The sequence below is a fragment of the Mixophyes fleayi genome, chromosome 5 (assembly GCF_038048845.1).
Source record: "Mixophyes fleayi isolate aMixFle1 chromosome 5, aMixFle1.hap1, whole genome shotgun sequence".
NCBI lineage: Eukaryota > Metazoa > Chordata > Amphibia > Anura > Limnodynastidae > Mixophyes > Mixophyes fleayi.
Window position 1 is genome coordinate 35,963,366 of NC_134406.1, and position 20,549 is coordinate 35,983,914.

Sequence of the window (20,549 nt, forward strand, 5' to 3'; positions counted from 1 at the left end):
GTCCTGAATCTTTAATATGTGACCTTGGGCATATTTCTAACTTCATATTTTTAAAATGTAGTATTTGGACAAGAAGGAAACAGAAGGTAATGCCATAATATACTGCCTGCAAACACCAAGTAAATACTGCCTCCGCTCTGACTCCCCTCCATCCCCCCCATCACCCCCATCCCCCCATCCCCCCCATCCCCCCACCCCCCCATATGGTATTGGTAAAATAAGACACAATGGGCCTGATTCATCCCAGCACGTATCTGCTAATTTTGAGCGTATCATACACAAAATCGCTCTGCGCATGCCCAGTGCCCAGCACCAGGAATACGGCTGTGGGTGCAGCCCTATCCACTGAGCCACCAAAGGAAAAGGGCACTTACTACAACCTATGATTCTTGGGAGTAAACAGGGCTGAGGGGGCTTTTTTCCGGAATCAATGTACAGTAGGGGCGCGCCAAATTCAAGTGCATGTAGCAACATCCGAATCCAGCTCTGGCCATCTCCAAGTTACTTGTTTTCCTGACGTATCTCTTGCTCCCTCTAGTCTAAGGGACTAGTCTAAGTCCTGATCAGTAGTGATGACGGCTGTGTATGCAGCTATAACATGTGTTTGCAATCAGGAGCAACTGTAAATATGTATATTATGTTCAGTAGACATTAACAACATCCTAATACATGGATTTCATGGGGGGTGGATGAAACACAAAAAAACACTTCTTTTTTTTTTTGTAACTGTTTTATCATTAATGTCTTATTATTAACAGGTGACTTTAATTAAGCATTTTTTTTTTTTTTTTCCTGTGCGTCCTTTTGCAAATTTATAATCCACATAAGTATTGAATGTATCCTACAGAGTCTTGTGTAGTAGAACACAGCAGTCCTGCCCCCGATTTCGAAAGCACACGTATCTAGAGATCCGTGCCTTAATGAATTGGGGAGTACGTAAAGCCTAAATACATGCGTCTAACACTAAACGCGGGTTGCACTCAGAATACGTGCCTTGCTGAATCAGACCCAATAACTCTGCTTTGTATGTAAAAAAAAAATATTAAGTTTATGCAAATATTTTTTTACAATAAATGAAAAGTTACACATTCGTTTCTTTCTATAACATCCTTTTCTCTGTCTGTGAAATGCTCCAACAATTCACCAACTGTTTTATTCTATTCACATTACACCTTCACGTCTGTCCTCATGACATTCTTGTGCTTCTAAGCACAGTCCTCACACTTTCATATATCTTCCTCATCTTCTCTACTTCCCCTTCTCCTACTCCCAGTTGCTGGCGATATCTTTCCTAATCCAGGTCCCTCTCCCCAAGTTTTACCCTCCTGAAATCCTAGCATCCCGGTAACTCCTTGGAACATTCCTAATATGAACAGCTTTATTAACATAATTTCTCTACACTACTCCTGTCCCTATAACATGTGCTCTGGAGAATGTATTCTCGGAGGCCCATGTAGATTGGGATGCATTTTATGTCCAAAAACAGAAGTTATACGCGTCTGAAAAATGTATGCAATTAAATACTTATTTTGGTTTGCAAATAGCTTAAATGAAGAACAACTCAGTGTTTTATGTTAAATGCCTCCACTGCGTGAAGATACGTTTAAAATGTATGATATGTTTTAATCGTATCATAATGCAGTAGACATACCAGTCATCATCATCATCAACTTGCCATCTTGTTCTAAATAATGCCTGTTTTTTTGTGGATGTGGCTACTCTTGTCCGGTTTTAGCAAGTTGAAGTTGTGGCTTCATGACATTAAAATCAATATATCATGCAGAGGTAGTTAGTAATCACCTAAGTTGGATGCTTAAAGCTTGAGCTATGTCTTGTATAGCTAATAAGTGCTTACACCACCGCTATTCTTACCCAACAATCATCATCATCATCATCAACACCATTTATTTATAGAGCGCCACTGATTCCGCAGCGCTGTACAGAGAACTCAGTCACATCAGTCCCTGCCCCATTGGAGCATACAGTCTAAATTTCCTAACACACACACATACACAGACAGAGAGAGAGAGAGACTAGGGTAAATTTTTGATAGCAGCCAATTAACCTACTAGTATGTTTTTGGAGTGTGGGAGGAAACCGGAGCACCCGGAAAAAACCCACACAAACACGGGGAGAACATACAAACTCCGCACAGATAAGGCCATGGTTGGGAATTGAACTCATGACCCCAGTGCTGTGAGGCAGAAGTGCTGACCACTTTGCCACCGTGCTGCCCAATAATGCTCTTTTCTAAACAAATAACCTTGGGATGGCAAAGAGGGTGAAAAAGCATCATATCCAGGGCCGCCGAGAGGGGGGGGGAGCGGGTACATTTTACCCGGGCCCGGGCTTGCCAGGGGGCCCGGACCGGGCCTTCGCTGCAAATTTGTTTGGTTTTTTTTGTTGTTTTTTTTTTTCATCTTCCGTCTTTTCATTTTAATTTTTTTTTTTCCGCGGGAGGGGGGGGCGGGGGTCGGTCCGGCAAGATCGTTGGTGGGGGGAGCTGGGACAAAAAAAACAAACCAAAAAAAATTAATACTCACGTGATCGGCGCCGCGTCCCTCCTCGTTCTTCTCTGCACCATTCACACTGACTGTCGGGCGTGATGTCATCAAGTCACGCCCGTCAGTCAGTGAGGAGCGCCGCAGCCAGCATGAAGAAAGCAGCATGAAGACAGAAGAGAAGAGAAGAAAAGAAAGAAGCTGACAAAGGTAAGCAAAGAAATGGAGAGGCAAGAGGAGGAAAGAACAGAAAGGGACAGTACTATAAAGAAGGGGAAGAGAGGCACAGAGGAAAATAAAATGGGAAGAGAGGCACAAAGGAAAATAAAATGGGAAGAGAGCCACAAAGGAAAATAAAAGGGGAAGAGAGGCACAAAGGAAAATAAAAGGGGAAGAGAGGCACAAAGGAAAATAAAAGGGGAAGAGAGGCACAGAGGAAAATAAAATGGGAAGAGAGGCACAGAGGAAAATAAAATGGGAAGAGAGGCACAGAGGAAAATAAAATGGGAAGAGAGGCACAGAGGAAAATAAAATGGGAAGAGAGGCACAAAGGAAAATAAAAGGGGAAGAGAAGCACAAAGGAAAATAAAAGGGGAAGTGAGGCACAGAGGAAAATAAAAGGGGAAGTGAGGCACAGAGGAAAATAAAATGGAAAGAGAGGCACAAAGGAAAATAAAAGGGAAAGAGAGGCACAGAGGAAAATAAAATGGGAAGAGAGGCACAAAGAAAAAAAATAGGGGGAGAGAGGCGCAGAGTGAAAAAAAGGGGGAGAAAGGCACAGAGGGAAAAAGAAGGGGGGAGAGCAGCATGGAGGGCACAGTGTGAGCATAAGGGGGCACAGTGTAGTTGTAATGAAGGGGCACAGTAATGTGTGTGATGGCACAGGGGGCTTGTTGCAATGTAGTGTGTGAGGTAGGTGGTGGCTAATTAATAGGTGCTATTTTGTTTGTAGAGTGATGGTGAGGCAATTTAATAGTGGGGACTATTAATTTAAGATGGGGAGGTTTGGGGGCTATTGAATGTTGGGGTGAGTTTAGGGAGAATGAGGTCTATTTATTAAATGTGACTATGAATTATTTAATGGCAGTGATGGTTGCAGGAAATAGGTATTGCTGGGGCTGTTTGCAGGAAGGGAAATAGGTTTATTTATTAAATGTGAATACTATTATTTTAATGTTGGGGCTGGAGGAAGACCTAATTATCAATTGTGGGTGCTATTGATTTAACGCCGGGGCTGGCTGTAATTTTCTAAATGTAGCCATTTTTTCCAAATAGGCCCTTCAACATTGCAGGATCCGGACAAGCCGCAACAAAAGAAAGCAGCAGCCACAGGTGGAGAAAGTGAGAAGAACAGGTAGGAGAGAGCAGCACAGTGTGTGAAATGTTGTGATTCTAGTAGGGACAATACCAATTTTTGGTGAGTGTTGTGCCCAATGTAAGGTGCAGGCCAAGACTGAACTGTTTGTGTACACACTGCATTCTTTGTATACTACACTGTGGTGCTAGATGTCCTGAAAGTCAGGAGTGCTTGGACATATGTGACGCTCCAGTGAATTGAGAGCCTAGTGATTTTGATGCTAGCCACGCCCCAATGGCGCATTTACCACGCCCCCAAATGCATGAACACACCTCCGAAAAATTTTGCGCCGTCGGTAGGCTAGCCACGCCCCAACAGCACATTGACACGCCCCTAAATGTATGACCACACCCCCGAATTTTTTTGCGCTTAGTCGACTATGAGGGGGGCCCCATGAATTTGTTGTACCCGGGCCCTGAATTCCTCTTGGCAGCCCTGATCATATCACCCACTTCTGTAAAGGTTTTGGGACACAGAACATGTTGCCCCTTGCACTCAGTGAAACGCTAGTGCTTTCTCAGACCTCATGCATTAGACAGGCTGAGAACTTAGAAGGATGAGTGTCTGAAGACTAGCTGAAAGCTTTCCTCCACCCCAACAAAGAATATATTGTGGAGGAGATTATAGCCTTGCTCAGGTATTATAAGGATATCAGGATTATCAGTATAGGTACATAATAAATGTTTATAGGGTGATCACAGCACTGTTTAGGGAATACACCCTCTTGCTTAACATGTTTCTGTGCTAATATTGGCAGTTTGTTCCGAAGCACAGAGTAGATTAACCGGACTTTAATGAATCCGCAAATCTATTGATTTATTAGAGTTTTAGAGTCAATTAGTTGGAACCTGTGTTAAGACAACTTCGGATTACATTTTCGCTGGAACAATCCATTTGAATCTGTATTTTGCATAACAAACCTATTCTATATTTTATATACCTTATATATAACATCAACTGTGATATTATGAAGAAATGACAGTATAATAACTATACAGAAATGCTGCTCGGGTCGCTATGCTTTGAAAACAATGCACAGTGATGAATAGACTTTCCCACTGCTTGTAGCAATGTATTTATCATGCAGTTAATGACTTCAGCGGTGAACATCTAAACATATCGCAGTGACAGAACATTAGTATAGTATCATAACACAAAGTACAAACACTGATTAACCATCATTTTATATTCATATAATGTCATGATCATTAGAGTTAATCAACTTTAAAACAGGATTTTAATCCTTCACACTTATCATTAATTCCCGTAATATGTCATTAGATGTTAGATTTAAATACACTGACGACCTTATTTACCAATGCATTGACTCTATCTATGAGTGCATAGACTCTGCTCATGTTTATCTATGAGGACTTCAAGCTTGTCACACTTCTTATCTCATTCAGAGTAGCTTGTGCACTGAGACTGCGATTAGTTACTACATAGCTTGATCTATGTAGACATCGTCCACCCGCTTGGTACTCTTCTTGTGTATTTGCAACAAAGAAAATATTTCCTACATAAGTAAATGTTAAAAGGAAAGCATCCTAAAATACATCCGTCAAAGGTAAATTTAGACGACATACAATGATTAATATTATATCCTTTTTAAATCCTTTCAAAGCAATCACAGTCCAATTATTTCAGGCCAAATGCAATAGCTCATTAGTTACCAATCTATAATATATTTAAATAGCACTCCTATTATAATAATTCTAGCAATTTTGGCAACCTATTGGTTAAAATTAGAGATGCTCAGGCTCGATTCTTCGAGAACCGAACACACCCCGAACTTAGGTGCGCCCTTGGAATCGAAAACGAGGCAAAACGTCATTGTTACGTTGTCGGATCTTGCGATATTTGGATTCCTTTTTAAGATCCAACATAACGGTGGGTGGGAGTTAGGGCGGGCCCAAGGACAATTCCATCTTGCATTATTTTTCTTTTCTGCCACTGCTGTGTGGAAATGTTTCCTAGATGTGCTATGAACTGCCGTGTGTTTGTGTCATTGCTCTGTCGCTTACCATCCAGCCAGGTCGCTGCAGTATTTGTCCGAAAGTGTATGAAAATAATATTGTGATCTGTGAGGTGGTCAAAATTGACTGTAAATGACTTAAAATTAGTCTTAAAATTAGTGTTATTGAGGTTAATAATAATGTAGGAACAAAAAAAAGAGCAAAAATATGTGATTTTAGCATATTTTAGGATTTTTCCTAAAAAATCCAAAACCAAAACCGAAACACACGAGGGCGGTTTTGCCAAAACCAAAACAGGAAGCTAATCCAGATCCAAAACCAAAACCAGTTCGTTTAGTTAATTTAGCAGTTTAATGTTGAATGTAATATCAATTTTAAGCACTGAGGGATTAAATAGGTAATTGTATTAGTTTATTGTACTGCATTTTTAACCAATAGGTTGACAACATTGCTAGAAGTATTATAATGGGAGTGTTATTTAAATATATTATTGTTTGATAACTGAGATAATGTAACAAGAGGGAGAATGAAGTCTGTATGGATCAGGATATGTAGTAGCTGATATCAGTCTCATTGTACAAGCTGTCCTAAATTAGATAAGAAGTGTGACAAGCAGGAGCTTGAAGACTGCATAGATAAACCTGAGCAGAGTTGCACTCATAAATAGTGTTTTTGGCACATAAGTGGCTTCTAGAACGTAACGCTACATTGTGGGAATTAAAAATGTGTGAAGGATAATAATACTGTTTTCAAGCTGATTTACTCTAATGATCACAAAATTATATGAATATAAAATGATGGTTAATCGATCTATGTATGTTTTGTTATTGTACTACAGTATACTAATGTTTTGTCACTGTGATATGTTTAGATATTTCCGTGTGGTGCATGTTAAATAAATTGCTAATAGCAGTTGGTATTTCTATTCACCTTTGTGCATTGCATTAAGGGCTTATTAATCGGTGCAGCATTTCAGTACAGTTATTATATTGTAATTTCTCCATAATATCAGACTTGAAATGGTATCATCTTCCTTGACTAGCAATCAGCTCAATTCCTTTGTAGCACCCTGTGACACTCTCTCTTCATTTGATCTCACAAATGAAGAGGAAGTTTCTACTTAACTTCCTACTCTACCTCCTGTCCTCTTGATCCCATACCCTCACAAATTTTTAGGTCCCTGTTTCCTGTGCTCATCCCACCTCTAACTAAAATCTGTAATCTCTCTCTCTCTCTCTATTGGTATTTTTCAATCACTATTCAAGCATGATTACTCCTATTTTAAAAAAAAAAAAACTCTCACTCAAATTACCGCCCCATCTCTCAGCTCCCATGCCCCTCCAAGCTTCTCGAGAGAATTGCCTACCCTCGTCTTACACACTTTCTTACAGCCTACTGGATTCTCTTCAGTTAAGCTCTCAATACTCCACAGAGATTGCGCTGACCAAGGTTGTCAATGATTTGATCACAGAAAAAAAGGAAGGCTATTATTTTCTTATAATTCTCCTGGATCTCTCTGCTGTGTTTGACACGGTCACCTCCCTCTCCTCATACAAACACTAAAAACCTTAGGTCTTGAAGACACTAAAGTAACATGAAATCTACAAAAACTTTCTCTTAAAGCTGAACATCATTGTTGTAAATCTTGTACCTCTAATGATTTCAGCGCATATACTGCTATCTACCACTCCTATCGAAATGCTCTGGACACTGCTAAACAAACATACTTCCAATCTCACATCTATGCTCAGGCTTCTAACCCCAAATGCCTTTTTAACACATTTAAATCTCTTCTCAATCCTCCCACCCCAAATCCTCTGACTATCATCAGTGCCCAGAATCTTGCTTCCTATTTCAAGGACAAGATTGATAAGATCAGACTTGAAATGGTATCATCTCCCTCGACTAGCAATCATCTCAATACCATCCCAGCACCCTCTGACACAATCTCTTCATTCGATCCCACAAATGAAGAGGAAGTTTCTACTTATCTTCCTACTCTACCTCCTGTCCTCTTGATCCCATAATCTTACAAATTGGTTCTTGTCTCGTGTGCTCATACCACCTCTAACTAAAATCTGTAATCTATCTCTCTCTACCAGTATCTTTCCATCACTATTCAAACACTCCTATCCTAAAAAAACAAAGTTCTGATTCAAACTCTTAAATTACCGCCCCATTTCTCAACTCCCATGTCCCTCCAAACTTCTCGAGAGAATTGCCTACAGTCGCCATGCACGTTTCCTTTCCTCTTCAATCAGGCTTTCACTCTCAACATTTCACAGAGACTGCGCTGACCAAGGTTGTCAATGACCTGATCACAGCTAAAACTAAAGGTGATTACTTTCTTCTAATTCTCCTGGATCTCTCTGCTGCATTCAACACTGTTGAGCACTCTCTCCTCATACAGAAGCTACAATCCCTAGGTCTTCAAGACACTGGCCTATCCTGGTTCTGCTCCTACCTATCTAATCGCTCTTTCAGTTTTAGTTTCTCTGAATCCACCTCTGCTCCGCTTCCTTTATCAGTTGGAGTACCACAAGGCTCAGTCCTATGTCCTCTGCTATTCTCTATCTACACCACTTCTCTAGGAAAACTAATAAGCTTCTTCGGATTTCAGTATCATCTCTATGTGGATGATACACAAATTTATCTATCCTCTCCTAATCTCTCACCATCTGTGTTGTCTCTTGTTAATGACTGTCTTTCTGCCATTTCATCTTGGATGTCTTCTCACCAACTCAAACTCAATACAGTACTTCTTTCGGGCGGCACCCAATTTGTGGAATTCCCTCACTCGCACAATAAAATTTTCCTCTAGTCTTCAAATCTTCAAGCGTTCTCTGAAAACCCACCTCTTCAGACAAGCTTATAATATTCCTCTACCACCCTCTTAATCTCCCTAGTTTGCCCTATTACCACCTTCTACACAGCTAACACAAGACAGCAACCATCTGACCACCATTGCTGTGTGACTGATCACACAGCCCACTCAATACTTTTTACCTTTGCATTTTAGCTGGACCAATGTGCAATATGATGTAGTACGTGCCCTTGTATTTTAAAACTCCCATTGTCCCATAGATTGTTAGCTTGCGAGCAGGGCCCTCTTACCTCTCTGTCTGTATGTATTACCCAGTATTGTTTTATTAATGTTTGTTCCTAATTGTAAAACGCCACGGAATTTGCTGGCACTATATAAATAAATGATGATGATAATATTGCAGATCATATTATATATAAGATATCTGAAGAGCTCAGTGACTTCAAGCGTGGTACTGTGATAGGATGCCACCTTTGCAATAAGACGGTTTGTGAAATTTCATCCCTGCAATATATTCCACGGTCAACTGTAAGTGATATTATTAGAAAGTTAATGCATTTAGGAACAACAGCCACTCAGCCACGAAGCGGAAGACCACGTAAAATCACAGAACGGCGTCAACGACTGCTAAGTAGAAGTATAAAGTGTGATTTAACTTGCATGGATGAGGTGGATGTGTTTTCTTTTACAGCTGACTGGGTGTGTCTGTAGTGAGACAGATCAAACAGCACCTAAGGACCAGGTGGGAGTGTCTGTCAATGAGGCCAAGGGAGGAGTCTTAAGCATAAAAACCTGTATTGTGCTATTATACGGAGTGACCAATGCCAAACAGTGGTCGGTGATTAGACAAGAGGACTATGACTAGCCAGTGTTAGGTTGCCTAGTGTCATCCTGACAGAAGTCTATACTGTTTATTGTGATATAACAATGAAAGTACCGTTTATACCACAAGAAGTTGTCCATGTGGGCATCGCCAGAGGGGTGTCCATGTCCAACTCTACATGAGTCCACTAGTACTCAAAAATTTTTCTTTTTTTAAATTTACTTTCACTAAAACATCCTGCCCTGTACCAAACACTGCCATTGCACTTCAATTATATTATAGGACAATTTTAGAATAGAAATAGTTAATATTTATGTAGTTGATGATTAAAAAAGAAAACGAGAACATGCAAATGTTTTGATTTTCTTGGCCATTATAAAAAGAGCAAACATACTTGAGTCTATTCCATCTCTTTTAACATCACCAATAAATATATTCTCTTTACAGTCTTTTGAACACATACAAATCAGACGTAACACTTACATTGCCCCATTACTCATTTATTCATATAGATATTTGGGCAAAAGATGAAACTAAAATGAATTTACATCCGGCTCCCATGTGTGGATTTAATGGCTGGGTGAATTCTAAAAACTTTTTTTTTTATTTGATTCTTCAAAGTTCAAAAGATTTGATGAATGAATGTATATCGTCAGTATCTATGAACCCAATGAGTTTGCTTTTAGGAGTTAATTTTTTTTATGTTTTCTTTGCTACATCTTTTATATACTGTCATATATTCTAATATTAAAAGATGAGACTTAACCATGCCAATTTTTTTCATTTTTGCTGGAGAAGAGGGATTGAGTTGGGGCAACATGAAAGTGTGACAAATCATGTCAACTGTGTCACGGGATCAAAGTCACACATATATATATATATATATATATATATATATATACATATATATATATATATATATATATATATATATACCAAAGAAGGCATTGTACAAGACGTATGCTATAAGTACTCATTCACAAACATTTGGCAGATTGGCAGCTAAAGAAAGCTAGGCAAAGAAAGCCAAGTTTAATATTATAAGAATAAAATACATAATGATAAATGGAAGTATCTTGATGAATGGTGATTTCATGCAGGTGCTGGGTCACATAACTGAGGCTATAAGATCTGGCGGTATATTTACTTAGAAGCGGTTCCTACAAACCACCGATTCTCAGCGGATTTCCATAAAAAAAATTTAAATGCCAATTTTATTAAAGACAAAGCCCATTCTCTTTAACAAAATTACCGTTTTAAGAAATGTCTGCCTTCTCCTGTTTACCCACAGTTTGCACCGTGGTGTTCCTGGTGCGTGCTGTGACTGAGGATCGGCTTCCAAATTATGGCTCCGAATTGTTCCTGCTTCCCTGAGGATAATGATGATATACATATTACTTGTGACTGTGTTTGATATTGAAGCATCTGCCGGCTGACATTTCATTCACACTGCAGTTGCTCCGTTGTTTGAGTGCATTCAAGTAATTGCGTACCTATTTAGACTGGGACATAGGCGCAGATATGGCTGAAAAAATGCTTTATTTGCGGATAGTCAGGGGCAGATGGAAGTAGCAGATGATAATGACAAACATCCTAACTAGCCAACCACTTGTAATTATAGGTTTCACAGACACTGATTGAAATTTTAGAACGTGTTGAAGGGAGTGTAAATTATTAGTTTTTATTTGCATGCATTTCGGGAAGTTGCTCCTGCTGTATTAGCTAGGACATTTGAGTTTAAATAGTTTATAGCAATTGCGATCATAATGTATAAAATATAAGGGGGCCCGGTACAACAGCTCAGCAAAGACTTACCTGGGGCCCGCCGCTGGTCTCCGCTATTCTGTCTTCAGCCTGGCTGTCATATGATCTGTCACAGGCAGAGCACATGATCGCAGGGGGAATGAATCCTCCACCCCTGCGATCGGATCCTGGTGCCTGGCTGTCACGGTGACATTTTTGCAGCGGAAAACTTGGACTTTAATCTGTAAACTGAGCTTTCTCCCAGAATCCTCTGGGAATAGTACCTGAAAGTACTTTTTATCTCTTTCTGAACACTGCAGTTATTTTAGTTGATTAATGTTTCAGAGTATAGGATATGTGACTGCTGCGTACTCAGATCCACTAGTATAGTGAAACTGTAACGGGTGTTATAGGAACTGCAAAACCAGATAGCGATGTATAGTGCTGTATTACAGAATCTGCTACTGGGTCTTAGAGATTACCAGCCATTGGTATCTTATTCTCTCTCTCTTCTCTCTCTCTCTCCTCTCTCTCCTCTCTCTCCTCTCTCTTCTCTCTCTTTTCTCTCTCTCCACGGTCACCTTCTTGCTTTTACTTTGAGAATAGCTCCCTAGACACCGGCAACAGTCTGGCATCGGTCACACTCCATGATGAACATGGGAATACTTTACACTCCTTCCACGATCCTAGCTAGAAGGGCAGATGACACTCTCACCTTTCCTTTAAAAAGGAGTTCCCTGCAGATGTTCTGTTTTGATTCGCCTCAGTGCAGACCCCCCCTGTCAGCCTGCTGCTAATTGTAGAAAGAGCTACAAACCACTTCAAACCATATACGTTACTTTACTATTATTTTGTCACACATATGTCCTCCACCTGTATTTCTTTAACTTGGGTGCATTACCGTACAAATATGTAATTCTATTTGCAGCCTTTCTCTGCAGATTGCTGGCTAAATACCTAACTCCTCTTTTAGAAGCCTGTGGCAAACCAGACCCTGTGTCACAATATACACACACACACACACAAGCTAGTCACAGCCTAGAAAATGTATGCTCTAGGATGTGGAGCTTGTCAAATTCTGGTGATGACACTACTCTAATAGGTAAAGCTATCTACCAATAGTTCTCAAACTGCGAAGCAGACCAACTGTCCTAATGAGTAGCACAGCTAGCAATGAGTCATTTTAGGATTTCTAATTTTAACATTTTCCTAAATATGCAGCATCAGTTATTCCAGTTTATCCTGAGTTATCTTGAGTGATCTTAATCTAAATAACATCTGGGAACCACATCTCAGCTAATAGTTGCAGAGTCTATCAAAGTTTTCAGGAATAAAGCAAGTGGAATGCCCATTATCCTGGCTAAATATTGGCCATCCTACAATTAATGCCACCTTGCCATGTAATTTGTTGAATCCAATCCATTAAAACAAATCACACAAGGGCAGAGAAATTGTGTGATATCATAAAAGAGGAGCTAAATGCCAGAGCAATAAAATAATGTAAAATGATATGTAAAAAGTTAGCTCAATGCAGGAACAAACTTCTAAAGAACAATGCATCTGAAATGTTTTATCTAATTCCTTTACATATTTCATGCTTGCTGAATTTTGTTTGTAAATACTGTGTATTGGGCACTTTAAAAAATAGACGCAGTAGACCGTTTTATTACAGAGAGGAGTCATAATGCATGCCTCGGATAGTAATAATTATATAGCTGGCACTGCACTACTAATAATTAATTGATTGCTGCAATTAACTGTGATCAGTTCTCTACAAAGCTCAATGGCAAGCTACACTAGATAGCATGTATATTTATTGCAGAAAAACATGGTAGCACAGTGGCTAGCATTTCTACCTTGCAGTCCTGGTGCCCAGGGTTTGATGCTACCTCTGTGCAGAATGCATGTTCTTGCCGTGTTCATGTGGGTTTCTTCAGAGTGTCATGTTTCCCTACTACACATACATAGTAGTAGGTTAACAAAAGAATAGATAGTCCAGAATTTTAAACAAACAATATATATAAATCATTGTGTGTCTACATATATATATATATATATATATATATATATATATATATATATATATATATATATATATGTATATATACTGTTGTACTCATTTCAATAATTTAAAGTTGTTTTCACTGATTTCTAACTTGTTTTTTTACTTTAAAAACAGAGGCTCAGGGAAGGTTTCAATTGTGACACCCTGAATATACATTTGTTACACCTGCTAGAGGCTCATCTACAGGAGTTGCCTTGATGTTGCAGGTGAGCTTACCTGTTATGTCCGTTTCTATTGTCACCAATACAGATTGTCCAATGAGATCAGTGTGGTTCCAACGCACAAAAGAGATTTAATAGCAATATGCAGCAAATTACAATAAGAATGCTGCAAAGTATAACCGATACATACGCAGCACACCCTAGATCCAGGAACAGTCATCAGTCCTGAAGTCTGTGTTGGCAAGGGAACCACTTATAAGTGTAGGTGCGAATGTAAGCATATTTGTTCTGTTTACCTGTGTGATTTACCCTGGTATGACGTGGCGTGCAATATGCAATCACACAGAAAACTATTACAATCAATATTTATTCATTTAGAACAACTTCATCCAATTATTTGACTTTAACAGGCCACCCTTTGAGAACATACCTTACACTTTCACCCTTTTAAGATTTTACTGCAGGATCTCAGCAGTAAACTTAATTTTCTGTTATATTTGTCCCTCTTAGTACCATCATGCCATCTGTGGGTATCAGTCATGTTATCATGGGAAAGAGTCATAATATCAGAAATTACTTTTCTTAGAGAGCATATACCTCTGGAGCTTGGAGTTAACTATTTCTATGCCCTTCACCCACATATATAATACATTGTCTGGCAGAATACAAGGCACAATATAATATGTTATATCAATACACAATATTCTAGTAAAGTTCCCCCTGTCTAGCATTTCCATCTGTCCAAGGAAAATCTCCGCTTGTATAACATTTTAGCAATAACCTAGAGGAACTTTCCCAAATCCTTATTCTCTTATGTCTATTAACATGACCTCACTTATGATACCCTTCAGACTTTTTGGTTAACTGTGCTCTAATGAGTCTTTCATAAACACTTGTGTGGAAGGCTATTGTCTGATCATTTGGTTCAGCTTCCCAATACTCGAGTTTCTATGCATATGAAAAATTCAGGCACAACAATGACCGATCTACTAAGTATTGGCAAAGTTTCAAACTAAGGGACCAAGTAGTATTATCTCCCTTCTATTGGTCTCCCCCCGTAATTCAAGAACCTCAGATATGTTTAGTGGGAACGATACAAGTTCTACATTATTTTACCCCTAAGGCATGTGAGAGCACACCCAGCATTCAGTCTGGTTAAAGACCTTACCCACTAAAGAATGATAATCATTCTCATGGATGCCCGCCCAAGTCAAAATTATTACTGGACTAGCATCGCCGGATGCACCTCTCTTCAACTATGGGGGTCACAGTACTTTCAGACAATAGCAGCTCACAGTGTCTCCAAGCTCCATGGTTAGCAGACCTTTAATTTACCTCCGAATTGAATAATGTAATAGGCTGGACTGATTGTTTTAACAATTTCCCCTCCATCTCCACATCCTCAGTATAACTACCTGAACCTGTCTCCATCACCTGATCACCATTGCAAAAATAGAATGCCCTGGAAAAAAATATAAGGATGAGAAAAACAGTGGAAAGGGAAAAACCGAAAAAACGTTTCTTCATGATGGGATAACAGTCTTTGCAAAGTCATTAGCTCAGATGTTATTAACTGCAATCTTAGGTCTCCCGAAACAGATTCACTATTGGCATCCTCGGCTATATTTTGAACCTTCTCCGGTTTGTTGACTTCTCTGCAATGCATGGGACGAATCCAAGTGTCTCTTTCTGCTACTTTCAGAGATGTGGTGCTGATCATCAACACTTGGAACGGGCCTTCTCAACACCTTAAGCATAGGAGATTATAGTTCATAACATATTTTCCCAGTCCAACATCATGACAGTTAGTGTCTAGCATATCAGGAGACAGTATTCTGAACATCCTTTGTTGCTGTCTCAAATACTTGCTTCTCTTTATAGGATTTTTAACAGTCTCTTATTCTTTACATTTTAACTACAATCAAGTGAGGTTGCTTGTCATAAAAGTATTTCAAAAGGTGACAGGTTAAGTGGTCGTTTAGGAGTGGTTCTGATGCTGGGGAGAACTAGTGGCAAAGCTTCCGGCCACTCCAATCTAGTTTCAACTATCACTCTACTCAATTTGTTCTTGATAGTACTATTCACCCTCTCTATTTTCCCACTGGCTTGTGTCCCATAGAGAGTATGTTACTTACTATAAAATGCCCATAAGTTTTACACATGATCTGAAATATATCACCAATACCAATTTCTATATTGCTAGGGATACACTATCTGCATACAAGTTCTTGGGTATGAAATAGCAGTATCAGTGGCAGCTGGAAATGTCTTTACCCAGTTAGAAAATAGAGTACACACCAATACATACTTGAGATTCCTGCAAGGTGGCAATTGGATGAAGTCAATTTGTTTTACCATTTGTAGGCAGGATATGGGATGGCTCTATTGGTATTGTCTTTCCAATATTTTTCCTCAATCAAGTAAGACAGGACATTGCCTTCTTACTTGCTTGTGAAGAAAAGTCTGGTGCACACCTGTATGTTCTTATTAGCACATACCTTCTTTACCCAGATGTGTCAGACCATGTGCTGGCTCAGCTGAGCTTGGAAGATATACTCTAGGAGCCACGGCCTACCTTGTCCATCTCTCCAGAGTCCAGAGGACTTTTGACTACATCCCTTCGCCTTCCAGACCACCTTTTACTGTAGGTGACACAAATCTTGCATTTTAATTAATTCTTCGCATGTTTATAGTTTGAAAAACCATCATCTTGTCAGTTATCATAGATAAACCAGCTCAGTCTGCCCTGCTATTACCCCTTGATATTGAGTCCCTTCATCTCTGTCAAAAGTACTTTTGTGTGTTGTGACTGTGCTACTGATGTCCTGTTACTGTCATAAAAGTTACTAAGTCACCAAAGAGCCCCAGAGTCACGCACTTAAAACATACTCAAAGTCAGTGTACATATTAACTCTGCCAACCCACATGCTTTTCTTAATCTCAGGAGTTTGACTACTTGGGTTAAGTGAGACAGGCCAAGGGGTTCAGTTTCTATAGCACTTTCATCATTTATAATAGTATATGTATACAGAATGTTAGAATTACCCAATATTAACTTCTGCCGGTGACTTAAAGCGAAACTTCTGCACTTCTCTTGTAACCCCCACAACTAATATATATATCTCTCTCTCTCTGGCCATCCTTGTCTAAGGGAGATAATTTTTTTTCAATTAATATCAGAAAAAACATTTTTTTTCTTTACTTTTGGTTCTTATCATTAGTCAACCAGACTTCAGACCTTAGTCTGTTTGTTTATGCATCCATTCAGTGACAGCAAATGTTAATTTCAAAGGTTTAGCCCCCCATTGGATGGAAAATGTATCTTTACCAGTCTCACTGATTTCAGCCACTACCCTTGTGGGTGGCAATGCTGCCCCTTTCTCTTGCCTATGTGGCAGTTCCTGTATATTAACAGCAGAGCTATGGCTGAATTAAAAGTGGGTTCATCATCTTCCTCTGAAATGTTACCATTTTAATAACATTTAATGAGTTATAAGTTACATTGTTATTATTATTAGTTTTGGTATTGGTTATACCTTCTCCCATGGCAGCGGCAGGTAAGCTGGTGCTCACTTCTCTTTGTTTTGCAAAGCAGCGCATGCTCTCCTGCGGAAAATATTTCCTTCCATTTGCCACAGTTTTCAACAGTCAGTGTGGTTAATTCTCCATTTTAGTGATTTACACAAACATTTTTATCTCTAACCGCACTCAATACCTCTGGATCAAAGACACCAACTTTAAGAAAAAAGTTTCACACATTCAACGGTCATTTTGACCCATTTATCACAGTACGCCATTGCGTATACACCATATATTATACTTACCATACACGTCTCGACCCTGAAAGGTCCTAGTTTAACCTGTACTTTGGTGACATCGGCCATCTCACACTTTTGTTTAGCGCCCATTTGGAAACGAAATCCTCAACTCTTTGCAGCACAAAACTCACGATATTTTTTTTTGTCGGCTATAACCTGCATCTACTCACTTCTAACAGTCACTTTCAACTGGGAGAACAGAAATATCAACAATTTGCGCCCGTGTGGAAACGGAATCCTCAACGCTTCGCAGCACAAAACAATACCCCCTCTTTCCAGAGAAGTTCCTGTTGAGTACTTTAGAACTAGGAGCACTAATTATTGAACTCATGAAAACCAGGTTTTCCAGCGAATTTCCTCCGACCATCCACAATTCACAATCACGGTTGCGTATGCAACACGTGTGGTCCGATTGCACTGCCTACAGGTACTAGTTATCTGCATGCTCTATGATTACAATTTGGATTATCACGAAAACCTCTGTTTTAAACGTATACCTCGTATATCTACCTCAACGTCAATTTTATACTCTGTTTCTTCAACAGTCTCTTTACTTTCACAATCACACAATTCAAAGTTCACATACACCTTTGTTTTCTGTACTATAACTAAAATTGAAATTGGTATACTAGAAACATATCAGCATATCTGTGGACGATATGCTCATCTTCCTTAAAGACCATGATGGCTTTTTGACAAATCATCTGGAAGTGGTTGAGGGTTTTGGGGACTATTACAGAATCAATTGGAATAAATCAGTGGTTTTCCCTCTAGCTTGGCAAATTCCACTTGATGCTGTGCTCTGCAAGTCAATCCAATGTACTAGCAAGTTTAAGTATTTGGGAATTTATGTGACGGCTCATGTGTCTGACTACGTCAAACTCAATATAGACCCAATAACTGAATACCTTAAAAATAAGTGTCATACATGGAGAAGACTTCCCTTACAGTCACTGGAAGAATTAATCTTATTAAAATGGTAATCCAACCCAAATATTTATATACTTTACAACATTCTCCAGTGTATTTGCTGCTATATGTGTTTCAAAATATTAACAAGTACCTAATCTTGTTGATATGGGGAGGGAAGAGAGCTAAGGTGTGCTTCAATACTTTATGTAGAACAAAGAGCTCAGGTGGACTGGCCCTGCCTAACCTTAGACTTTACTATCTTGCTTTCAACTTGCTCACATAATCCTTTGGCTAAGTGCTTCACATGATACTGCTCTTGGACACTTTTTGGTCGAGCAGACGGACCCCTCCCTCAAACCACTTCAGGTTCTTTTGATCCGACACAAACCAAGTGCGGTGGTTCCAATTATAAGACAGGCCTCAATGATATGGTCAGTGGCACATGTGCTCTTGAGAGGCGAAGGGTTGGATCCAGACTCCCCTCTGTGGCATAATTCAAATTATGGGGAATTGGTGAAGTTAGAAGATACAATGATGTGGATAAAAGCGGGAATGCATACTATTGGTCAAATATATATAGATGGTGACTTAAGATCATTTGAGCAACTAAAGTCCACTTACCAGTTACCTAACTCCCGGTTCTTCTGATATCTGCAACTGAGGCATGCCAATATGCCCAATTTCCTACAGAGGAGCCATAGATCCTAGACCCCCCTTTAAAAAATGTTATGGGTTCTCTAGGTTCCTGTAAATTAATATCAGTGTTGTATGCCACATTACTGCATCAGGTGTCTCCGAGAGGATTGGATCAGTTTAGAAATAAATGGGAGACTGATCTGGGCGTCCTTTCAGATGACGAATGGAGCTTGGTGATAGGGGGTACAAAAAATGGCACCTCATGTCTCAAGTTCCAGCAAATACATTTTTATATATTACATAGAGTGTATTTAACCCCTCTAGCCTACACTTGATGAGACTTCGCAACTCCTCTGAGTGTCCTAAGTGCGGAAACCCTGTATGTGCTTTCTGGCACTTATTATGGACATGCCCAGTTGTCCAGTCATTTTGGTGTAATATGGGATCGCATCTTCTCTACACTACCTCTCACCCATCCTATGTGCCCCAAGATATGTTTGTTTGGTATTACATTAGATGAGAATATAGACAAGCCACTTTTCAAATATATAATTATATTGTCCTCCCTGGCCAAGGTGGTCCTTGCTTAGGGGTTGGATGGCGCTGGAGGCTCCCAGTGTTGATCATTGGACTAATTTAGTTACTGAGATTTGTAGGCATGAGTGGTCTATGTACGATAGTAGAAAGGCCTTACACAAGTATCATAAAATCTGGCACCACTGGTATGAGTCTCAAGTTGCTGTCCGCCCCTTCCAAGATGATATGGTTTGATGTGTATGGCGAACCACCAGTTATGATATTAGTAACAGCCCTGCGCAGCTTTAGCTTTGGTTTCACTTTTAGTTTTAACCTCATTTATTAGGTTGGTTCCGGAATGTAGTTCACTGTACATTTTTATCAATGAAAATACTTAAACTGATTAGAGTCAATTAATATCTTTGTCTGTTATATGTTGAAAGCGACAATAACTTTTAGAATACTGATCCTGGAATTGGGTATGTATGTTTTGCTATGTAATTTGTTTTGTTGTACTGTCCCTTAAAAATCTAAATAATAAAAATACTTCATTCAATAAGTACTTGGTTTGACATTCCTTGCTGTAGCTCAGTTAACTTTTGCGTCTAAGTTTACATAGTCACTTACTGCATGGAATTCTTTACTAATACCTTGATTGGTGTTTTCATAGGAAAATTTGTGAGATACCTTTCAAAGCGGCCAGTTGCCCGCCAGCTGCTAGTGCCGTTGCCAGCAGGCCACCTGTACCTTATTGAAGACATCCAGTTCCTAACATCTGCTGGTGAGGACTGGTGTTTAAGTGCTTTCTCAGAAACTCTCACCAAGTGACTCTACCTGGAACACAAGCTGGAAAATGTTTGACATTACTGCAGCAGGCGTATTCTCAGGAAAAAGTGATCCGCTCTAAATTAAAGGTTTCTCACTGAGCCAATTTTCTAAAACCTGCAGTTCATTATAACTCAAGGCACTCCTTAGATTTTAAATGAATCTGAAGAATGTTATATCTGTATTTTTTTTCTCCTCTTGTTCCATTCTGGTTATATTTACATTTTCTTGCAGTAATTAAAATCACAGCGAATGTTTAATGGGCAAGTTTATTTTCACGATGAATAACAAGGTAAAAGAAAAGCTTATGCAGACACAAATACATTAAAGCATAAAATCACACTATTCTTTGTTGACATATATTTTATATTCATACGGGGAGTGACACATTT